The sequence below is a fragment of the Dipodomys spectabilis genome, unplaced genomic scaffold (genome assembly GCF_019054845.1).
Source record: "Dipodomys spectabilis isolate Male_0828 unplaced genomic scaffold, ASM1905484v1 ptg000183l, whole genome shotgun sequence".
NCBI lineage: Eukaryota > Metazoa > Chordata > Mammalia > Rodentia > Heteromyidae > Dipodomys > Dipodomys spectabilis.
The window spans coordinates 4,640,522-4,654,674 of NW_024870860.1; the positions used below are offsets into that span (position 1 = coordinate 4,640,522).

The 14,153-nt window shown below is 34.3% G+C and overlaps 1 pseudogene; it reads right to left on the reverse strand.

Moving 5' to 3' along the window:
* Window positions 1–2,563: 2,563 nt before the first annotated feature.
* Window positions 2,564–2,660, reverse strand: LOC122121110 (annotated as a pseudogene).
* Window positions 2,661–14,153: the final 11,493 nt, after the last annotated feature.

The following is a 14,153-nucleotide window of genomic DNA, read 5'->3' on the forward strand; positions in this document are numbered from 1 at the left end:
CTTATTCCTTCATTGTACAGGAAAAGTATGATTCAACTGATTTCAGTCAGATCTGTTACTAGAATTATCAAGGATTTAGTTTATTGTATGTAATTTTGTCAAAGTTATATCTCTTTACATAGGCTACTAAAAATGTATTTACTAATTTCAAGTAAATACATAAATTCTATTTCCATCTCTTTTAAAAATAAATTTTTGTTTGCTCTATAAATCGATCAGAGGCATGAATTTTGTGGCTAGCTAGGTCATTATACATCTGTCTCTCTCTTTCTCTCTCCCTTTCTTGGTTCTCATAGATAATATGATTGCTCCATAATTATCCTAATTTATTTTGCTTTTATATTTTTGGTTGCATCATTTCACTTTTTCCTCTGCCATTTCCCATATCATTTATATAAAAGGCATTATTTCCTATTTTCTCATTCCTAGAATAAGCTGCACATGAAGACATCACAGGTACTCTTTTTCAGTGTGTACATTTGAATATGGAGGAACATCTTTCCGCTGCTCTCCATCAATTCCCTACTCTCCAGTTAGAATAATTTCGAATAGTAAAATTGGAAAAAGAGAAAATAAATCATGATGAATAAACAGTTGCAGAAAATTCACCAGATATTTCTGACCAGTTCAACAAATGTGAAATATTAGGGAAATACATGGACACCTCATTCCCACTGGCACTCAAAGTCTCTGGTTAGGCAAGTCTTAGGAATATGGGGAACAAGATGAAAAAGTAAGGAATGGTATCAATTGCAAGAAATAAAATTGGAGAAGGATCCAAGCAATTTTCTTCATTGGGCTGCCGAAAATATTCAGCTTATTACATTGCGGAGACTTCTTTCCCAAAAGTCCACTCATGTGAATAGTAGGGATGATGATGAGTATACCCCTCTTTGAGAAGCCTACAGTGGACACTTAGACATTATCAGTGAGTTGATGTCTCAAGCGGCACATGCAATAACTGTAGATGACTGATCACCCCTGCACAGTGCATATACATGGAATAATACCAGAGCGGCTTCTTTCTTACTTCATCATGATACAGATACCAATGCCCAGACTAAAGGACTCATTTTTTAAAAAAAAATTTTTTTGGTTTGGTAGTGGGACCTGAACTCTGGGCCTGGACGCTGTCCCTCAGCTCTTCAGCTCAAGGCTAGCGCTCTACCACTTGAGCCACAGCACAACTTCTGGCTTTTTTTTTCCTGCTTATGTGGTGCTGAGGAATCGAACCTAGGGCCTCATGCATGCAAGCTAAATGCTCTACCACTGAGCCATATTCCCAGCCCAAATATTTTTGTTTGTTTGATTTTTGTTGTTGTGTTTTTTTTTGGTCGGTTGTGGGGCTGGAGCTCTGGGCTTGGGTGCTGTCGCTGTGCTCTTCAGTTCAAGGCGAGCACTCTACTGCTTGAGCCGCAGCTCCACTTCCCCAAACTAAAGAATTTTTGACACCTTTACATCTTGTTGCTGAGAATTGAGATAGCAAATATACGCTGGATCACCTTCTGTTGAACCATTATATAAAACCAGGCCGGAAGAACAACATAGAAGATACTGTATTTGATATTGCCGAAAGGATAAGTATGTATCACTACCTCTATGAAGTTGTGATAGGCTATACAAATTGTTCACTGAAGTCCTAATGGTCGGGTTAAGTTTCTTAAATTTCAAAAATGCAAGTCCATCTTTTGTGTCCCTACAAAATATTTTCACAATCCAAATAAGAGCAATATATATATATTTTGGTCAGTCATGGGGCTTGAAATCTGGGCCTGGGAGCTATCCCTGTGCTCTTCAGCTCAAGGTTAGCGCTCTACCACTTGAGACACAGTTCCACTTCCAGTTTTCTAGTGGTTTATTTGATTTAAGTGTACCACAGACTTTCCTTCCCAGGCTGGCTTTGAACCATGATCCTCAGATCTCAGCCTCCTGTGTAGCTAGGATTATAGGCATGAGCCACCAATGCCTGGCAGCACCAATATTTTACTGTAAAAATTCATGGATTCCGTGGAATTTTTCCAAGTGAATTGCCTGCCTTGGATGTCAAAATGTATTCAATATTTTTTGTATATATGTATAATAATTTCTTCAGAGTTTGTGATTTTTTTAATCAGAAATAATTTTAATTTATCTGTTGAAATGAGTAGTACAGAAACTAAAATATTTCTTGTGCTTGTCTGAAAAAGTATATTTTAAAATATTCTATATTATATGTTTGCAAAATGTTCATAATTTATTTTATTTTCTCCTAGATATACTTTGAATTCTACATTATTTTATAATATATAGGTTCATTAATGTGTCCTTTCCGATTGCATTCCATATAGAAACAGTTTGTTTCCTTTTTTTCTAGGACTTAATATTATTTTTATTTGGGATAAAATGACAATGTTGTCTAATTTGAGAATATTTGTAAAGTTTATGCTATGTAAACGCCTTTCTGAGGTGAAGATTTAATACACTGACGTCAAACTAAATTATATGAATTACGTGTATTTTTACACTTGTAATTTTGTAATCAACTTTTTAATAACTGTTTTTCATTTCTTGAATCTGAAGAATGAAAAATATGGAATACTTCTCAAATTTTCATATTATCCTTGTGCAAGTGCCATGTTAATCTCTGTATTTTAATTTGAGTATACGTGCTGCTAAAGCGTGTAGTATCCTCTAAATTTAAGTAGTTAATCATGCAATCTTTATACAGGTTTATATCTACGGGTGCCTACTTGTAACAAGGAAACTTTATTGTTCCTAACAATGCTATCGATCTTATTTCCCTAAAATTCTGTGAATAGTGGAAAATTTATATTTATCAGTCGAATGCTCACATTTGCAAAATTTTTTTTGTCAATGACTATCTTAAGTCTTTTTATTTGGAATTTTATCATACTCTCAATTATTTATAGATAGATCCAAAAGTGATGGCTTTTTCAAGTACTTATTTATTCAACTGAATTAGCTTTGCGGACCTAATGGATTCAAAGTAAGCGTTGCTTAAGAGCTACTTCTAAACTTCTTCAGCTGACATTTTCCCAAATGAGGTGTTACAGGAACAAATGTCTACCTGAGCCTTTACACTTCTTCCATGTGGGAACAGCCCAACCAGAACATCTTACCCTGACAGGATAGATTGTCTTACAAGAAGAAAACTAATCTTGGTTACAAGGGATCATAGAGAGATGAACAGTTCAAACAGAACTGTTCAGACTAGAAGGTATTTTATCAAAATATAATTGTTTATTATACCTTCCATTTCAAAAGTAGCTAACGCCAAGAAGGTGAAAAAATTGTTGGTATGCATGATTACTTAATGTCCTGGCCTGTCTACCATCCAACCATGCAGCAACTTACACTACTGCCTTTTTATCACCCAATATTTTCATAGTTGCAGGAGAAGTGCATATGTTTCTCCTCATTATTAGGCATTAAATTGATAATGTTTTAATCACAGTGTTTCCTATTGCCACCATGCTGAAAATCTACAAATGGTAAATCTTTAGGTCTAACTCTATCAGACACTGAGGTAGAGATAATGGAATAATACTTTAAAATAGAGTTGCCTTTAATACAGTAACTACAACAGAACAATATAAAACGTGTGCTTTTTAATTATATTATATATAGTTATATATCTTATATTGATATGTGCTGATTTTATATTTCACACATTGAAACTGACTAGAATTAGTTGATAGTTTGACAAATAAATTGATATTTATTTATTCCAATAAATAGAATTGGAATATAAATAATTAGGTTTAAAATATATATTAGACTATAAAAGTATCAATGCAATGTTTTTAGTATAAACTTATGATACATTCTAACTGTTCTTGGTCTTCTGAATCCACATGGTAAAAAAAAACAATGTTTTCCTCTAATCAATAATGGATTTTACTCTGCTGCTGTTTATTGTTTTAATTCGCTTGTCCCAAACTGTTTTTCTCCATATTTCTAAAGCATTCCTACTGATTATGCCCAAATTTTGCTAAGATGTCTAAAAAATATTATTCTTCTGCAATACCCATGCATACTAGGAACCCAGGTCCGAGTTACCTGCATCATCAGATAACACGGGCAAAACTTCTCACCAAAGCCCATGCAACATATCAACACAAAGTAATTGAAGACCCATCTCAATTTCGCATTTCCTATATTTCAGGGCACCAATTCCTTGAGATGCAGGAATTAGAAGTAAGCAATTGTGAAATACAAGGCTACTTAAAATGAAGGATGAGATCGCAAAATTTGAGAGAAAGTACTGTAATTTAAACATTCAACTTACAGATGACCAGCCCATGTGAGTGAACAAGTTCACAAAGTGTCATAAGATTATTTTTAATACCCCTCACCTATTATTAACGAAAGATTTTATTCCAACATAAGTGGGCCAAAAAATAGTTTCTGGGAGGATAGATCAATAATTGGTCTACCAAATCCCTGAAATCTTGTCTTAGAGCTCAAATGTAATTCAGAAAAACATTTGAAGCACTAAAGAGTGCTTCAAACACTGGGAATTCAGTACAACATGTTTCTGTGGTATAAAAATGTCACTCTCAAAACAATGATAATCTATATTTAATCTCCTGAAAGTGTATTCCTTTTCAAATAAACATTTGAAATCACATTCGCCAAAATAACATTTGACAAGTTGATGATACGTAGTGACATTACAAGTTTTTCAAGTATAGGGAGCAAGTTACAATAGAGTTGAATTATTTACACAGCACTAATGCCAAACATGTTCAACCATTCATTAAAGTGTAGAAATAATACCACCCACAATTTGTGTTTTTCAGTAAGAGACATCCAGAAGTGTGTTAAATAGATCAGCCTCCTAAATTTCAAACCCAAACGTTACCTAATAAATTTCATCATTTATTAAGGTACATTTTTTAAAAATCACAAATAGTTGCCTTATCATATGTTATTTTATGTTTTCCCTCTGTCTAACATAGTAAGAAATACGACTTTAAGTCTTGAATATGGGTACTCATCAGAGATATGACAAACATAATATCTGTCTTCTATTTCTATCATATTCCTCTCTAGGAATAAAGTCAATTTTCTTCTTTTTCCAAAACTTATAGGTAGTAGAAAATATTATTCCATGTAAAATAAAATAATCACACCATTGTACAAAGCCATTTATAAAAATTCATTGTTAGGAATACATTCTAAGCTATTTTTTAACTTTCTTTTTGACTAAAGATTAATCTTCCAAATGGGTGAGAATAAAATCATGTTTAGGTGCTTCACGTCTCCAGTCTTGCAAATTGTTGCTGCAGATGAATGAATTATGGAAATATAAGCTGACATGAGTTCAAGAATATGCAGGATTGAGACTCCATGGAATGTATATAAACCTTTCAAAGTATTAATAGATAGTTTAACAGAATGACTATCAGAAAGTTGAAACCAGAGAGGAATTATAATAAAGACATAGAATGAATGAAAAATGAACAAGGGGTAAGTACAGTTAGAATACTCAATGTACACATATCATGAAGGGAGTGGTAAATTGGAAATAAATCTTGGAGAAAGGGTTGGTTGGGAATGATGGAAGGAGTGACTCTGATCTAGGAGCATTGGACAATTAGATGGATATATTTAATTGTAACACAATTGCACAACCTTTTAAAATTCAGTTAAAAAACACAAGAAACAAAAACACACAAAAATCACAACCAAACAGCAATCTCTAGAGAGTATGAATATGACCTCTCAAAATTTGAATCAGTTAATGAAGGGCATTCTTGGGAAAAGCAAACAAAGCTGTTCAAAGAGGAAGCTTGGGGTAGGGGGGAGAATTTTTAACAGAATTGAATAGATTGTCTAAGGTTATAAATCACCTACATCTGCTCTAAACAGTATCTTTCTTCTATGAGTTTTCTGTCTGAACTGTATAATCCAGTCCTGAGAAACACTTGGTAGCTTGTGAGGTAGAATGGAAGAAACAAGATCAAGAACCCATTACTCCACTGGAGAGAAAACAATCCTCTATATTTTCTCTAATCTCTCTTCACTACTCTTTCTTCAAACTTTTTTTTTTTTTAAATTTTATTTTATTTTATTTGAGAACATACTGTACAGAGGGGTTACAATTACATGGGCAGGATAATGCATACATTTCTTACCAAGCATTGCAGCCTCCTCCTTTGTTTACCCTTCACCTCCCTTCCCAGCCTCCCCCCTCCCTCCCACCCAATCATACCCCCCCACCCACCGACATTGTAAAGCTGGTTTTGACATGACATTTTGTACTTCTCATTGTTGCAACAGGTCCACCTGAATCCTTAAACGACTTGTTTGTCCCCATCTCCTCCACATGTTATACTGACATCAAATATAGTGAAAGCGGGGGTTACACTGTGGAGGAGGGACATACAAAGCAACAAAGAAATAATCTTATAAATGCGTTAGAAACACATGCATGAAAGAAACAAAAACATTAAAATACATATTTGAGGTTTCGTTTTCCTAACATCACATTATCTGACTTTTTCCGCTTGACTCATACCTATACTAGATATTGCAAATAAGGGAAACCATGGGACCTATGTTTCTTTGGGCCTGGCTTACTTCACTTAATATAATTTTTTCCAAGCCTTTCCATTTCCTAACAAATGGGGAAATGTCATTCTTTCTGATGGAGGCATAGAATTCCATTGTGTATATATACCACATCTTCTTGATCCATTCATCTACTGAGGGGCATCTGGGTTGGTTCCATGTCTTAGCTATGGTAAATAATGCTGCAATAAACATAGTTGTGCTGGTAGCTTTAGTGTGGCCTTGTTTGTGATCATTTGGGTAAATGCCCAAAAGTGGGATTGCTGGGTCATTGGGGAGCTCTATGTGGAGTCTTTTGAGGAACCTCCATACTGCTTTCCAAAGTGGTTGAACAAGTTTACATTCCCACAAGAATCCCATAGACTCCACTCCCAAATTACTCAAGCTGATTCAAAACTTTGGCAAAGTAGCAGGTTATAAAATTAACCCCCCAAAATCAATGGCTTTTCTGTATGCCAACAATGAGAAAAGTGTGGCTGAAATTAGGAAAGCAACTCCATTTGTAATAGCCCCACAAAAAATAAAATACCTAGGAATTAACTTAACTAAAGAAGTGAAGGACCTCTATGATGAAAACTTTAAAATCTTGAAAAAGGAAATCAACACAGAACTTAAAAAATGGCAAAACCTCCCATGCTCCTGGATTGGAAAGATTAACATCGTGAAAATGGCAATACTTCCCAAGGCTATCTACAAATTCAACGCAATACCTATCTTTCTTCAAACTTTTAAGTCAATTGATTTTGAATTATATTTTTCCTTTTTCCTCTGGCAAAGTAATTGGTCAAAATAATTTCATTAAATATTATTTGTCATTTTCTTCTTTCATGCTGTTTAATTGGCCAAGTGAGTCCATTAAACTTCCCTCTTGCATTTGGTTGCCATGAAACAACATCTATGTTAATGAGGAGAAATCTAATGCTAAACCTTGTCTCCAGAAAACAGTCCAAGAGGCTCTAATCACAAATATTTGGCTGCATTTTTTTTCTTTTACCTTGAAAGACTTCTTCTGGCTAAAGTGCACACAATAAAAAGTACTACATCACTTGTTGGTTCAATCAGAATTGTCTAACCTCAAAGATATATTTTGCTAACAAGATGCTTAGAAGAAACAAAAAAATACTGCACTTTTATCTTCTCTCTTAAGATTCTCCTTAGATACTATATCAGAAACAGTGAAGATATTCTATGCAAAATTATTTCAATAGATTATTTTTCTCTTGGTCTTGCATTAGTTCACCAAGATGTATGGAGGAGAATAGATTTAAATCACCCATACCTTGGAAGAAAGTGTGTGTTACAAAAGGACAATGCTTCTATGTCCTACTTCTATGTCCTTCTCTTAGCTCTTGCCGAGTTCCAATTAATCACAGCTTCTTGGCTTCAAGTCTAGTGAAGCTGAAGAGCCATACAGGCTCCACCTCTGCTACATCTTCATTATTTCTCTTTTAAAACTCTTTAAGTTGCCTCATTTGGATGTGGAATTTATTTTCATGTCTTCATTCAATCAGTTCTGCATTATAGTGAGACAAATGTGCTCTGTAAAATCACTTTAGGGAGTAAAAATACTAACACACAATTTACACCAAAAAGTTTTGGCCTCCCTTCACTGCAGAAGACAATACGCTTAGCTAAGGCTTCTAAGAAAACTTTTTTTTATTAACTTTTCCATTTGCTCAATTCTTTTCTGAACTTTTAGGCATATGTAGTAAAAGAAGTTTTCACTATCTCATATTAATAAGAATATTATTTTTGTGAGCCACTTGGAAATGTGAAATCATTGGTTTGAAGTATCCAATCAGATTTTTTTCTGTGTTTCACTGCTTCACGTCCAAAGACATTGTGGAAAGTGTTACAAACAGAAAGGTGTAATCCCAACACCTTCTTTCATTGTGGAGGTCACTTTCTCCCTAAATATTTTGACTCAAATTATCTTTTTCAGAGAATTAATGTTTGATAATTAAAGGTAAATTCACAAATTTTGATGCCTTATTTTTTTAAGAACTTTTAATTTAAATTCTAATACAACCTTGTTTCAAACACTGAGAATATAGTTCCTGGGTAAGGACAATTCTCAAGGGAACCTACAGGATTTACAGCAAGGTTTCTGAGGTCTGATTGTTTAGTGTGAAAAAGAGCCATCTTCATCCACATTGCTCCCTCTCTACTAAGTCTCCTTGGATTTCTTTGCATGAAAACCTATTCTTCCAGGCAATTTAAAACTTTTTAATAGGCTAAGTTGTTAAAAATTTTGAACAATTAAATTTTACCTGTCATAACTTTAAAACTCTTTGAAATCCTTTATCAGAACCGAGAATTCACCAATCCTAATTCTACCTTTACCATCAAAAAGTTAACATGCTTTTTTCAGAATGTTATCAATGCAGCTATTATTTTCCAGTGGCTTTGTTATGCGTATATATAACCATATAAGCTGATGCTAAGCAAAGTGAATTCCAAGATATGGAACCAGATTTTTTTTTTTCATTTGTGGTTGTTGTTTTTGATGAACTATGTGATATCTGTTTTCTTTGGATTTTTCCCCTATGGTTTATCCCTGCTGTATTTCATTTTGCATTGTGTATACATTTACCTTGATTAGCGAAGGGTAAAGGAAAAACATAATGGTGAGACAAAGGACCAAAGGCAAACCAATGCAATAACAATACTCACAAGACATTATGTTGGAAATGTACATTACAACTTGTGAGGGGTAAAGGGGTGAAGGAAAACTGTGAGAAAAATGAGGGAGTGTTATCAAGTTTGAAAAGTTATGATTTGATACCTTACAATAACTGTAACCCCACTGTATATCATTTTTATAATAAAATTGAAAAAATAAGCTGCATAAAATATAATTTCACTGTATTGGCCCAGTAAATAATATTCTTTATATAGTAACATTTTAAAAATCAATAATATTTGGCATCTAATTTGAATTAATTACCACTTCTTTATCAGAGGGTCATCAACTTGAATGTTATCCAAGTAGACAATATTTTCACAATATACTTGCCAAATTTTTCAAAAAAGAATAAATTCAGTACTTTCTCATTCTAAAACAGAAAACAGTTTAATGCTATGGAAATCCATAACTTTTAAAAGTAAGTAAGTTGTTAAGAGGACAGAATATATGTGTTCTTCAAAATTCCTATGATTAATAGCTACTCATTTTTAAATTCTCAACATTCCTAAGAGATTCAAAACAGTACCTGTTTGCATGTTATGTAATTCTGCAATAGATGCAGTTTCCAATGGGGTATTACAGATTGAGAACTAAACAGAAAAATAGCCACATTCTGGTAGAGGATAAAACTGTGAAGCATGTGTAATAATTAATTCTTCAAAAGTAAGCAATTGTTTATGAGTAAGCTATTATAAATATGACCATCAATCCCAAGATTTATGCCATAAAGTCATACTAGCCCAACAGTATCCAACTTGTAAGGGACACCTTAAAATTCCTTAATTCACATCATGAATACCTTATCTCTATTTTGAAAAAATACTACACTTCTGCTAATGTGACACCCTCCTTGTTCTGAAAAGAACACAATAAACTGAGCTGCATCATTTTTCCTCCACTGGTATTCTTGAGATCAGAACACTTGCAAATATTATTTATATTTATACTTTTTTAATTATCATAGATATTCAGTATGCTAAATAAGGAAATTATGATCCAAAGCCCACCCAGGAAGGAAGATTTCTTAGAATCTTACCTCCAAAAATCTCCACGAAAGCCAGACTCAAGTGGCCCTGAGATTGAAGTGGTAGGACATGAGCCTTGAGCATAAACAGGCTCAGAGACACTGTCCAGGCCAAGAGTTCAAGCTCTAGGACGAACCAATAAAACAAAAACAAAATTGAAAACAAACCCCAATCCCAGCATTTTTCTCCATGTATACAGAGGCACGTAAATAAGGAAATGGCTTCCTGTGTTACATATATGAAGAAGAAAGAAGATGTCACACAATTACTATCTTCATACCATATTAAACCAAACCCTTAAAAAATTGGTTTTTCTAAATGTATAAATTAATGTCATCCATTTGTTGGCAACTCTGTCTAGATTATTCACATTAACATGGTATACATGAACTGTGCGAATTATCTATTAACTATGTTCTAATTATAACTCTTTTGAAATAACTAGGCAAATAGAATGTCAGAATCATTTGTGATTTTTCACTTAATCCCTCTACTTAAAAAGAATTTTGTAGTATCCTATAGAATATGAAATTACAAACAAAACCAAAAAATATATATTTAATTTAAATTCTAATTTAACAAGGTCTACAAAGTCCTACATTAGACGAACTTTGCTATTTCTCCAGACTTAAGCTTTTGTAATCTTTCAACATTTATTTGGAATCCAACAGAATGAGACTTACTTACTTTTGCAAATTTTTGGATGGGAATCATGAGCTATCTTGCATCTATGGATGTTGTGTAATGATGAGAGCATTTAAAACCCAAGTAAGGATATATATGAGTTGCATTCAATAGGAAACATAATGACAAAATTAGGCCAAACTTAAAACTGTGTATTCCTTTAATGTTGTTTGGTTTGTTTTACTGAGACAAAATTACTCTACCTGGTCCAGGGAAGGTACCGTTATGTAATTCCACTCTCTAATCTCCTGTCTGAGTGCTAGAATTCCAGGCTTGTATCACATTGACCTGCCATATTTTCTTTATTTAATCTAGAAACAGACTAGCAATTCTGAACTTCTCCTATGATCTTATCCACTAGACTGACTGCTCAGACTGTTTATGTACTATTTTCAAAGACGTTTTAACATTTGACACTGGATATAAACATTTTCAGATGCACCAGCAGGGTTCCCTGACTCATTCCTCCATGGATCCTATCCAGTTAATAATGATTGCTTGACTCTCTTACTATCTTTGGTCCCTACCTATGTAATATTCTCAACTTCTGGGGGAAAGTTCACTTGAGGGATTTCTAATATTAAAAATTATCACTTGATTCTAGTCTTACTCAGGACCTATTTTCTAACTTTTCTACATATTCTGAGAGCTGTTTCATTTGTGTATTTTTGTGTGCACCTATAAGTGCCTCTGTGTGTATTTGTATGTATGTATGCAAAAACCTAAAGCTGTTATTCAGCAATCTTGCTCATGACTGGTATTCCAGCTTTTGGCTGGTTAATTATAGGTAGTGTCTTAAAGCCTATACTGTCCAAGACAGATGTAAATTGAACTTCCCAGACTCCTTTACATTCTTAGGTTTTATTTTTCCAGGGGTATCAACTTTTAAACTTCAAATACTTTTGTGAGTGTAAAGTCTAACCTGTAGCCCAGATTTTTAACTCAAGAATTCATATAAAGATAGATGAATATTTACATTGCATATCCTGAGTGTACACTGTTAGAAATGTGATCATAAACCAAGTTGTTGTGAGATCTGAGGATTGGGGTTTAAAGCCAGCACGGGTAGGAAATTCCTGGAGACTCTTTGCTCCAATAATTACCAGAAAACTGGAAGTGGCACTGTGGCTCAAGTGGAAAAGCACTAGCCTTGAGCTGCATTTCAAAGGGACAGCCCCCTGTCCCATATTTCAATTTCCACGAACAACAACAACAAAAAAAAAAAGAATTTAAGAAAAGGAAAGAAAAAGAAATGTGATCTTAGCCACCAGGTTCATTGCTAGTATAATTCCTGTTCTCTCAGATGGACTCTTTTTTTCCAGTTAAGTCTATTCTTCCATATCTGACTTACATTGGAAACAGAATCATTCTTCCATTCTCCTTTTTGCACATTTACGTGATTATCAAGCGTGATTTAGAAAAGGAGCGGCCTCATGCTTCATGTTCCACTTAGGAGTAATGCTTTCTCCATATCACTCACATAAATCTACATACTGGACTTGGCATTATTGTTTCAAAGTTTTCTTATTTGTAGAGTATTCTATATTGTATTGAACACTTATACATAAACACAGAACTTCTTTTTCTCCTATAATTGCTATTGTTTCTCTTACGGTTAACTCATGTACACTTGGGAAATTAATGCACAGCACATAGACTCACAAAAAATGATCTGAGGACCTTCTTCCCATTTAAAATTCACATTAATTTACAGAGCACATAAGAAGTTTGAACAAAATGTTCTCATGGATAATGTATTAATAAGCAATTTAAATTGCATTTCTATTTACTAAGTTGTCTCTAAAACACGTGTTACATCATGTCCAAAAGTGTCCTTGTGCTATTTCAATGAAGCCAGAAAACAGTCATTATTTTCTGTAGCAGCACCATAGATTGTTACTGGAAATAAGTGGAAGTAACTGTTATTGGACGTGGAAACTGATCCCAGGAGAGGAATTGAACATGGAGAAATGATAAAGTTCAAGTTAACTATTGCTTTCCTTTTTACTGTACAAGAAAAGAATCCAAGGCTGGAAGGAAACTCTGCCCCTGACTTTTTTGAGTGTGTCCTTTACTCATATAAAACTTGTCTGTAAACATCTGGTTGAGAGTATTACAAAAGGAAACAATATGCCATTTGAAGGCCAGTATAGAACAAAAGGAAGTAACTTTGTTTTAAAAGTGTTCTACTGCAAAGAAGCAAAGATATGGAGGTTTTTAAGTGCCTTATGGATGGATGTTTCACTCCTGAGATGATTCTCTTGTTGCAGGAATCAGTTATCAATTCCTTTAGTCTGGTCATGAGTTTTCGATAGCAATAAGGATTCCAAAAAAGCAGGATCCAGTGAGTATGATCAGCAAAAGCAGTCTCTTCTCGGACCACCACTATTATAAGGAGAGTCCCAAAGAAATACCCAGGGTTTGTTTTGTTTGCTTGTTTGTTTAGTTTGTGCTGGTTCTGGGGCTTGAACTCAGAGACTGGCCCCTGTCCCTGAACAGTTGTCTTTCTTTCCCACCGGGCCCAAAGCTAGTACTCCACTGCTTGAGCCAAAACTCCACTTCTGGCTTTTTTGGTGTTTAATTACAGATAAGTGTTTGACAGACTCTCTTGCCTGGGTTGGCTTTAAAATAAGACAATAAGAAAGCTAAGTGACATCAACTGTATAGACTTCTCTTTTGAACCAAGAAATATTAGATGAAGTTTATTATAAAGCTAATATTTGACAATTTTTAAAGGAGAGAATATATTGAGCAAAGAAGCCATAACAAATAACTCAGCGAAAGTAGGTGCACTACTAAATCATTTGGGAAGATTACAATTGACTTCATCATTCCTTTGGGGGAAATTTAAAGCCATATTTGCACTTTTTTGTTGGTTGTGGGGATTGAACATTGATGCTGGGCACTGTCTCACAGCTCTTCAGCACAACTTGAGCACTCTACCACTTTAGCTTCAGCACCACTTCCTGGTTTCTGGGGTTAATTGAAGATAAGTGTTTCATGGACCAGTGTTTCCTGACCAGGCTGGCTTTGTACCACAATCCTCTGGTCTCAACCTCCTGAGTAGCTAGGATTACAGGCTTGAGCCACCAGCACCCAGCTCATATTTGCATTTATGTGCACTTAATGTCACTATGTAGACAAAGAATGGAAATCTGAACCAAATGATGTGACATTGCCGC